We start from the raw sequence: 11,607 nt of genomic DNA on the forward strand, positions 1-11,607 counted from the left end.
GATCACACATTTCCTGTATGCAGAGTGTCCATCTCTGGTTACCAGTCATCTCATCCATTAGTCCATCACGAGTTTGATATTTTCCCAGTGCCAGAATGTGAAGAATGCTGTGCTCAATTTCCTACCTAGATTAGACATTCTCCAACTCACACAGAAAAACTAAATTTAATTTGAGTCATAAGTAGTTGATTAATTAAATTCTGGTTCAACTGCCTAACCTTAGGTTGGCCTCTGATTTACTTCAAGGACTGAGCTATTATAAGACCAAGATGACAGAGAAAATGAAGCCAAATATTCTCTCAGTTCCAGGGCTATTTATCCTAAGTCACCAGAGCCTAGTAATGGAACTCAGATTCCACAATTAATGGTACTAATGAATGACACATTGACTGGACTTAAAATAATGAAGCCTTCTAAGTGAGGCAGGGGTAGGAAAAAGACAAGGAAAGAAAAATATCTGAAAACAACAGCTTGTTTTTACAAAGTAATGGACCAACTATTTATCATCCATCAGCGAACAAATGCAGGAAAGTCCTGATGGATAGGGCAACTGTGAGAATAGGGTGAAGGCGACTGTGCCATGGATTTTCTCATGATAAGGTTATTTCAGCTTTCTTTGAAAGTCTCGCCAGGGTGTCTGGTTAAGCTTTCCTGTACAAGTAGCTCAGCTCATGTTCTACTGCAGCTCATAAGTCAGATAAAGGCTGGCTGGAAGGTGAAAGGTATGCTTCAGGAGATAGTTTCTTACACAATATGGAGTTTGAAGTGAAAGGGCAGTTCCCCAGTATTATGTCTGGAGAAATACCAGGGGCAATGGCAGTGATAAGAGTTTAAAGGCTGTTGTATATGCTAGCTCAGGAATGTGGGGACTGGAGTCCCATATGGTACAGGAATGTGGGGACTGGAACCACTGCTGTTCCAAACAGCTGTGGCATCCACACATACCTACAATGGGTTCTGAGCCTAAACTCTGTGGGTGGCTTTGTGTATAGGGTTCCTTAGGAGCCATTGGAGAAGAAAAAGTCTCCAAGTATCATTTATTCCTCACCTTAGACCAGGTCTTGCTGTATGTAGGCTTTCTAGCTCCCCTCCAGCATGCTACCTGCCCAAAGTCCTTTATGAGGTTGGAGTCCAACTGAAGACCATCTTTATAAAGATTAAATGGGGCATGAATGGGAAGAAGGGTCTAATTCTGAATTCTCTCACTATGTATCTGAAAGTGCAGGTCTTTGACCTCCCCATGGGATTCTTAGGGATCCTCAAGCAGGACTGATGCTTTGTCTGAAGAAAAAGACAAAAAGAACCAAGAAGTCAAAGATCCAAAGCACATACTACACTCTCCTTAAAACTTAATCTGAGCTGGGTGTAGGGGCTCACACTTTTAATTCCAACATTCAAGATGCAGAGACAGGAAAATCTCTGATTTCAAGGCCAGCCTAGTCTACAAAGTGAGTTCTAGGATTGGCACAGCTACACAGAGAAACCCTATTTCAAAAAAAAAAATAATAATTTGGATTATGTGGTAGTTAGAATGTTTAACTTTAAAAATCACTGAATTTTAATTTAAAAAAATTAAAAGTTAAATGGGGAACTGGAGAGATGACTTAGCATTGAGCAGTGTTTTCTGCTCTTACACAGGACCCAAATTTGGTCCCCAAACCTACAAGGTAGCTCACAAACCTTCTGTAACTCAAGTTCTGGGAGATAAGTTGCCTCTTCAGCTTAAGTACACATGTGGAGCACATATGTACATGCAAACAAACACATACATATAAAAAAATCTCTTAAAATATTGTAAAATAGAGACCTAAAATAGTGGGTAAAAGCACTTACCACCATCAAGTCTGAAAACCTGAGTTGGATCCCAGAAACACACGTGGTAGAGGGACAGAACCTACTTGAAGAAGCTGTTCCCTAGCCTCCATTGCTATACTGCAGGATATGTACAGTCTAACAAATAAATGTAAAAATTGTAATTAAAATTGTGTGATGGCTGTTCTTATTTGTCAATGTAACGACATCTGAAATTAACTAAAATCCACAATTGGAGGGCACATCTGTGAGGAATTTTTGCTTTATTTGAAGTAGTAAGGTTCACTTCTAGTCCAGACCCACCTTCAAGATGGATCTTGAAATGGGAAGACACGCCTTGAATCTGGGCCACGCCTGTGCTGGAAGCCTATATAAGGACATAGAAGAAAGACCTTTTGCTCTTTGTTGGCTTGCCCTTGCCTAACAAGCCCATTCTTTCAATGGCATTGGAGCTTACTTCTTCAGAATTCCTGCATATATTCAAGTCCAGTTGAGACATCCATTCTTGTGGACTCAGCAACTTCTAGATTCTTGAACTTTCCCTTCGAAGCCATCCAGTGTTGGACTAGCTGGACCACAGCCTGTAAATCCTTCTAATAAGTCCCCTTTCTCTGTCTAGACTGATTCTAAACTGACTTTTCTAAAGCAAGCCAGTTTCAGTTGCTTTTCCTATCCTCACTTAAATCTTATGTCCACATATAGCAGCTGGCTTTTCCTTCTCACAGTACTGAAGCAGAGGATGTTCTGAGTTTTCATTTTCAAAAATAGCTGGTGTGTGTGTGTGTGTGTGTGTGTGTGTGTGTGTATGTATGGTCACTATGGTCTTTGCCATAGGCATTACTTTGCCTTTTGGGAAAGTTGTATTCAACAAAGATTTTTATTTATGTTTGCATTTATGTAGCATTTGTAAGGCTATGAAGACAAACAGACTGAAATGTTTAGGAGAAGGGAATGATTAAGAATGGGGTGTGCAGCTGGGCATTTGTGGCACACACCTTTAATCCCTGCACTTGGAAGGCAGAGACAGGAGAAGTTCTGAGTTCAAATTCAAGCTTGTCTACAGAATGAGTTCCAGGATAGTTAGGGTTACACAGAAAAACTCTGTCTCCAAAATGGGGGGGGGGTGTGAGTGTGTAAGTATGTGAATGTGTGTGTGTGTGCATGTGCGTGTGCATGAACTATAGCCCAATTCTCAAATCGTGTCTAAAACTTGAGTTTCTAATCAAATTACTGATGAATCCTAATTTCTTCCACATCTCACTGTCATGTTATTTCTGTTGAGGTCTGGGAATTACACAAAAACCACTCAGATACCAATCTCAGTCAACTAGGGATGGTTTATTGAAGGCCACACCCAAGCCTCATTGGGATATGATCAGGGATATGATTCAGGCTTGGGAACTGATCTGTGACCCTGATTTAAGGTCCTACACAGCCTTTTAAGCCTGAGATCTACAAACAGCTTTGCCAAACTATTTCACCAATCAGGATTTAGGGACAGCAAATTTTCCTTAGAAACATGTCTTTGTTATACATTTATCCTGCTCCCATTAGTTGGGGTATTTAACTGTGTCAGATGACTTGGCTTGTTTAATACTCACATCTTAGCTTGCCTTACAAGATGGGACTTGTCTTGTCTAACATTCATGTCTTAACTTGCCAACCAGGACATCCGTTACCCATGTACACATCTCTTTCTGCCAAGTAGGATGTCAATTCTCAGGGAGGTCTTGGGAACTTAAACTTACTCAACCACTACTCAAAATGGAAGTCTTATTCCAAATAACTTCTTATATTGGCGCAGGTGTCTCTCTTCTGTTAGGGTCCATCCCAGGGGCAGCTTACAAAGTAAATACCATAAAAGTTTATACACACAGGTGCAGGAAGTGCTGCTGGGTGGTTGGTTCAAGTCCAAGCTTATTGTGGGTAACTATACAAAGCAATTCTACTGACTTCTATTGTGATTGTTTCCCAAGGGCACTGAACATAGCAGAATATGTAATCAACTTAGCATTAGAAATTTTCCTACTAACAACAGAAACTTATGCAAAAGTTTTCTTATAAACAGGCAAACCAGGTAATAGTTACTGTCATGGTTTGAATATCCTTGGCCTAGGGAGTGGCACTATTTGGAGGTGTGGCTTTGTTGGAGTTAGTGTGTCACTGTGGGCATAGATTTAAGACCTTTGTCCTAGTTTTCTGGAAGTGAGTATCTGCTACCTTTAGATGAAGATATAGAACTCTCAGCTCCTCCCATACTATGTCTACCTAGATGCTACCATGTTCCTGCTTTGATGATAATAGACAGAACCTCTGAACCTGTAAGCCAGCCCCAATTAAATGTTGTCCTTATTAGAACTGGCTTGGTCATGGTGTGTGTTCACAACAATAAAACCGTAAGACAGTTAGCTAGGCCTTAACATTCCATCTAGGCTTCAATATTTTACCTATGCCTTAAGATTCCATTTAGGCCTTAATTTTTTACCTAGACCTTAACAATTTCCTCAATGATTGTTTTTGTTGCACAAAATAGACTTCATACAGAGGTTGTAACATTGTTATGTCTATTCTTTCTCATAATATTGCCTTGAATGATATATCACATCAGTAAAATAAAATTTAGCCCTCATGATTCCTTGAAGAGGCTTCCACTTTCATAAAAGAATTCTAAAACCCAGGGAGTCTAGTGAGAACATGGAGTATAACATGCAGTCTCAGTGGCCACACATCAAGTCAGAGTTTATACTGAGCTGCTCTACTGCCTGGAGAGAAACCTGACTCAACTTTCTTAGGATGAACTGGAGATAAGGAGCAGAGAAAAGTCTTGGGAAGGTCTATAGAAAGAATGTGCATTGAGTTTCTGATAATATGTTTTTGTTTCTTTGTTTTTTCTCCTGAGAATTATGCCCCGAGAAGATGCCTACTGAGGACACGTTGGGAATTCAGCTGCCTATATGGTAAGAACAAGGGTCCAGAGCCAGTCTTTGAGCTTGTGGCAAGGCAGAATTTTATGGTGAAAGAAAAAAAAAAAAAAAAAAAACAGAGTAAAACTACTTACTGCATGTTCAGCAAGCAAAAGACATAAAATACAAAACTAGGGCCCCACAATATCATCAGAGGGCACACCTTCAAAAGCATAAATATCTTCCCCAGGCCTCACAGCTCAAAGGAACTTCTACCTCCCCGTAGTATCTCCTTAGGAGCAAGACTTTTAACAAACGGGACTTTAAGGGGCATTCATGTACAGTAGAGTAATATTGTTGCTTTTCTCAGAGTTCATTATAGATGTGGAAACAGAGCTGGAACTAGTGCAGTAAGATCATAAAGAAGATGGCAGGGCATGAGGATGTCATTGAATGGAGCAAAGATATTGAGGCCACCCCACTAACATAACAGTCTATGTTCTTTGCCTTGTGGGCCCATCTTCAGGGAATGTGGCCTTGTTGGAGGAAGTACATCACTGAGAATTGATTTTGAGATTTCAAAATATAGCCCCGGGAAGGACACACACACACTCCCAGAGTACCTTTCTCTTCCTACCTCTTGATTGTGGATTGAGATGTGTGTGCGTAGTTGTTTCTTTGCTCTGACATCATGGATACCATGGATTCTAACCCTCTGAAACTGTAAGCCAAATTAAACATTCTCTTTTATAAGTTGCTTTTCTCATTTTATTATAGCAATAAAAAAGTAATTAAGAAAACCTTGTCCAATCCCACTATTGTTATGAGTAACAGTTGCTTGTGATCTCCCATTCCCCTACCATTATTTGCTTCTTTAATGAAAATCAAAGAACTAGAGCCATCAGCAAGGCACAGATTCTGGCTATATTGACATAAACATTAACTTCTTGAAGGAACTAGGTATTCCCACTGTTGAATACAGGTGCCCAGAAGGGAGCCCTGAAGGAGGCTCCCCCATGAACGCTGTGCAATACATCCCAGTGTGTACGTATCTCATGTATATCTGATTCCAGAGACAAGCCTTAGACATGCACCCCCAGGTGAAACTTATGAACTGTATTGTGGGGAGAGCACTCCCCCAGCCCCACCCCTGTCAGTTCTGTGGTTGCCACAGAGCCTCTGGACACAGCTCCAGAGCTTTCCCTTTTCTGACATCTGCCAACATGCTCCTTACCCAGAGCTCCAGCATGCATGGTGAGCCATATTTTTAATTTTTGGGTTGTTTTGGTAAATTTCAGAGCCATGAGACTACACATAGCCTCTTTTTTGCATGTGTTTGAATTGCTCTTTTTTCCTCCATGTTCCATGCTCAGTGTGTGCCGAACCCCAATCCCAATCTCTCCTTCAGATGAACCCCCACACCACTCAGTGGCCACGCTATCCCTAAATACTTCCTCTGCCTTCCTAGATCTGAGAATTCCTTCCCAAATTCCCATTCTTAGACTCAATAACAGTAGTTCCTTGGGCCACAAAGGACAAAATAGGGAATGTAGTGGGAACAGCTGGTCAAAGCTGAAGGCCTCTTTGCATTTGCTCCCACAAGCAGAGACCTAAACTGACAAAAGCCCTCATCAGAGCCAGTGGCTCTAATACTAGTCCAACCCCTTGGAGCAGTGTCAGCCATGTGATATGTTTGCCCAATTCTGCAGCTGGGCTAATTACTATGGTTCCTAAGCTTGGGGTCCACCCCCAAATGAAACAAACCAAACAAACCAAACAAAAAACACAGGGTTGTTCATTCTGTTCATCCCAGCCAGCAATTTCTGAAGGATCCTATAATTGATAACAACATAATAAAAACTCACCACCTGTCCCTTATCCTAAGGACTTGGAAGCCTGGCCAACAATTCAACCCATCCTTCAATGATAAAATATGGAACATAGTGACTCTGCATCTCTAAAAGCCAGCACTAACCCAGAAATAACCCAGGCCTGTCACAGGGTCCAGCCTGGAAGAAAGACAGTAGCTGGATGGGCAGGCTCAAAGGTGAGATTTCATAAAGGCAAAAATGCCTATCAGAATGGGTCAGCCAGTGAAAGCTGGACTAATACTGAGAACTGTCCAGCCAGCAGATGAAAGGTAGGTATGGAGAGTGGCAGAAGTTGGTGCAATAATAGGAGGGAGGTCTAAATGGACATAAATCCAACGACTGGTCTCCTAGCTGATCATGTTCAGAAACTGGGGAAGCATGACGTAGTTATTGGCAAAACCTGACACTTGGAGGGTGCTATAGCATCCTGCCTATAGCACCTAGGTTCCATAGTAAATATTAAAATTAGAATCCAAAGTAAACGAATATGTGTGTATGAAAATATCATAAAGAAATTTATTAAATTGTATGTTTACTAAAATAAATTAATAAACTAAAACAGGTGTCGTGTCGTGTGTGTGTGTGTGTGTGTGTGTGTGTGCGCGCGCGCGCGCATGCGAGCACAAAGTCAGGTGCTGAAGAAGACTTGGCACCTAGGAAACAGAAAGTATAGTTATAACAACACATCATAACACCAAGGGAGCAGAACTAAACCCTGTCCTGGCTGAGCTCCAGCACCTGATGAGGGTCAGACTTAGTGCAGAATAGAGAAAACAAACGAAACCTGGTCATGGACAAAAAGCCTGGGTGATAGGATCATGGTTCCCTACTCTAGTGAGCCTGATTAAAGGGACAGCCAGTGATTTAGGAGGCTCTTACTACAGAGCAGCAGGAAACCCTCTGCCATGGCAATGAAGCTGTAGGTGGGGCAAGGAATAGTCAAGTCAAGTCAAGTAAAGGAAAAAGTACACATCAGACAGAAGATACATAGACAGAAAACAACTTTTCAGGAAAGTAGCAGAAGAGTCCATTTCATCAGTGCTTCCAGACCCAGACACAGAGTCTTCATCACTTAAGGGACTCACTGGAAATTTAGATTATCAGGCTGTGCTTTAGACTTCACATCAAAATCTCTGGGGGTGGCAGCATTTTTATTAGCCTTCAGGGTGATGCCAGGGCTGAGAAATAAACAATTCTCAAAGAGATTGCTTACAACTCACGACATTCTCCCAGAACTCTGCTTGCATCAGAATCTACAGCGTGTTCTGCCTCAGAGCAACGGGACCTAGCTCCAGCATACTGATTCAAGAGACATGAAGCAGGGCACTGTGTTTGTGACTGGTTTCTGAGTGGCACTAATGCCATTGGTCTAAGCTCTGCACCTTTAAAAAAATGCAAGCAAGCAAACAAAAAACTGATTTCAGTAAAAAGATCTATGATCAGACTAAAAGGAAGCTATTTTCAATGAGCAGCTCTGGACCCAGGGTCATGAAGAACCAATTGTAAAAAGGAATGATTCCAATTAGGCAGATGTCTTAAGTGACTCAGGTTGGTAGAATGATGCCACAGGCTGGGTGGCATCAACAACATACATTTGTTTTTCATGGTTCTGGAGACTGGAAGACTAAACTCAAGGTGTGGCAGCAGACTTAGAGTCTGTGAGGTTTAACTTCCTGTTCAACATAATCTCACACAGACAGTGAGTGGGGGAGCTTTTTCTGTCCTTTTTTTTAGAACAGAAATCTCATTCATCTGGAGTCCATTATAAAGGCCTAATACCAGTGACAGATCCCCATCTCCCAATTCCACCACATCGAGGTTTAGGGTTTAAAAGTATGAATTTTGATTTATACAGCACTTGGTCTATAGCAATAGTGTTCTGACCTAAAGGTTCATATTCTTCTAAAATTCATATATTGGAAATGGGGACCTGTGAAGAGATAATAAAAGCTAAATGCAGTTAGAACTAGAGTGCCTTACTTACCCCAACATAGCCAATACCCTTGCAAGAAGAGAAAAAAAGAAGCTGAGCCTGGCCTAAAATCCCAGCCTCTCAGAAGCCAGAGTTGGGGGATCAAAATAAAGGGAAAACTGCTTGTGTTGAAGATTGAGTTCAAGGCCAACCTTGGAAACAGTGAGATTCTGTCTCAAAATAAATTAAAAGAGGGCTGGAAAGGCGGCTCAGTAGTAGAGTGCTAGTGTGGCATGAGTGAGATTCTGTGTTCAGTCTCCAATACTGAAAAAAAAAAAACTGTACTGACTGAGAAGTTTTATCAGGCAAGAGACAAAAGCTCACCAGGATATTAACCTTATAGTTTCAGCTTCTTGGACTGAAAGGATAAATTCCTGTTCAGCCATTCAGTATGTAGCATTTTATTGCAACAGGCCAAGACAATGAGTCAGGCTGACCAAGGTTCAGACAAACTGATTCCATAGAAGTTCCATAGAAGGTGATAACAGTGACAATACTGTGTGTATGGGGTGGGGGGAGCATCTGCATTTTCCCAAGCTGGCAGCTCAGATGAGACTCTTCCTGCCCTCTGCTCCTTTACACCCATTATAACCTGAGATCATTCCTTGCTTTGTTACCCAGATGGCCTTATAGAAGCTGCCTTGTGAGCTCCTCTCTCCCTTCCCCACTCACTGCTGCCCGGCCACACTGCAGGCCATAAACTTATGTCAAAAATTCTGTCCCAGCTTTCAGAAGCTCTTACCTTTGACTCCTCTAATCTCTGCCATCCATACTGTTCTGGATCTAACATCCCAAGCCACAGTTGGAAGAAGGCAGAGTCATTGGGCAGATGAAAACTAGCTCAGCTGAGAGTCCCTATGGAGTCAGCAGCTGTGGGCCACAGAGGCTAGAAGACTTACTGGTCACTAAACTGTGGCACATGGGGTTGGTAAGATGGCAGAGTGTAAACAGAGGGTGTTCAGAGTAAGCTGTATGCTGTCCCAGCTGTGGAAAATAATTGTTCTGCTAGAATTCCATTACACAATAATTTTTAATGCTGGTGCCACTTGCAGTGAAATAGAAACTCACTTTATTCCTCATAATAAGTTGCAATTTCGAGGAAACAGTGCACCATGTGTGTTTGTGTGCCAGGTACCTTTTACATTTCAGGCTAGTGCACTGTCAGTACCTGTGCCCTCAGTTCTTGCTTGTGCATTTAACACTAATTTGTTTAACAGCTACAATGTCTGAGGCATTCTCCCACAGGATACAGACAGTGTGCAAAGCAGACAAAACTATATTGTCAGACACTTCCACTCTAGTGGAAGGAGGCAAACGATCAATAATTGAATTATACGATGTATGAAAAGGTACTGTGCATATAGGGAGGAGGACTGGGAATGGAAGACAAAAGCTGAAATTCATGGAAAGTGACAAAATTTGACTGTAACATCTTTTTCTGCCTCTGTCTTAAATTGAGCAATCTGTTCAGCTCATGCCCTTTGAGGTTGTTTGTGTTTTTAAATTTTTTAATATTTAAGCTTCTAGTATTGGCTCTAGTATTGTAATGGCTAGTCTTAGTTGCCAACTTGGTTACATCTGAAATTAAGTAAAACCCCAAAATGTAGGGGCACACCTGTGAAAGACATTTGTTTAATTTTAAGTGGGAAGATCCACTTCTAATCTGTATCTTTAAGGTAGGAAGACATACCTTTAATCCAGACCTTTTGAGCTAAGAAAACCCACTTCTAATCTGGGCCACATCTTCTGTTGTAAGATGCCTGGGATTCATTTTCACCATTTTGCTTCTTATTAGGATTAATACATGTCACAGTCTTAAGACTTAGCACACGGTGTAAGTACTAAACTATGCTTTAGACTAAACTGTGCTGGATGAGTGAATCCACTGAGGACATCTCAGTTGAAATTATAAAAGTGATCAGCAGAGGGCACCATCCAGATGACAGTGTCTGCCAACTGGCATTATATAAATAACAGACTGCAATTTCTGTATTTTCTCTCTCATTCTCTCTTTGACAAATTTGATGTTTCCTTCTTGATTCTCTCCTTTATTTCTCTTGATCTTCTTTGTTGAGGTATCCCTTGCTCAAAGTAGTTCAAACCTTAATATTCAAGGGAAATAATGTGTCTCTTCAGCCCCTGCAGGGATGCTACACTGTGGGCATCTGGAAGTGGGGGGTGGGGGAAGCAAAGGGATGTGTGGTGTTAGCTAAGTATAGATAAGGTTTACCCAGTTTGTTCTGGTCCCAGGAATCCTTCGTCTTATCTCCTCTCCCACTGCTTCATCACATTGCCAAAATTACCTTGATAATATATCTTTTAATTTAAGAATTCATTTTCACTTCAAGAAAGAAGAATAGTGCAGCCAGATAAGAAACTCCATCTGTCTTGAAGAAAAAGGGTTGGGGATTTGGGTGCTATGAATCCTGTAAAGTCTTAAATTAAGGTGCCACTTCTGAATGTTTTCTTCATATTTATGAAATGATTATTCTATAGAGGTACATTTCATGTTGTTAAAATAATGATTGTGCGTGCTTAATACATCAATTTAAGTTATTATCTTCCTTGCTATAAAATCCTAGATAATTTCATAAATAATTATTAGCATTTACAAATGGTGCTATAATGTGAAGCATTGCCTTAATCCTTTATCTTTCACAAACACAGAAATAACAATTAAATTTATGGAATGAAATAAGGAGGTTATATTCTAGAATATGTGACCTCCTTACAGAATGCAAATAAGGATGAAAGAAATAAAAAGTGAGAAAAGGTCCTGTGTAGAAAAATTTCCCCCACCCCACCCTACTCTGTCAATGACAGTCCAGAGATACTAGTCTCTTGAATCATTAGGGTCTTTCTAAACAGAGCTGAAGGTTGAAGAAAGATTATTCTGTTCCTGATCATTTATTTTGGTAAATGGAGGTCTGAGCACATGGTCAGGGGCAGAAGCATAGCTTTCTATGCATCTTTAATCCCAAGAACATGTGCTTGGAGGTGGAAAGATGGACAAGAAAACAATAGATTCCTAGAAATTAGACTCAATCCT

The sequence above is a fragment of the Mus caroli genome, unplaced genomic scaffold (genome assembly GCF_978045245.1).
Source record: "Mus caroli unplaced genomic scaffold, Mus_caroli_1 scaffold_1, whole genome shotgun sequence".
Taxonomy (NCBI): Eukaryota; Metazoa; Chordata; class Mammalia; order Rodentia; family Muridae; genus Mus; species Mus caroli.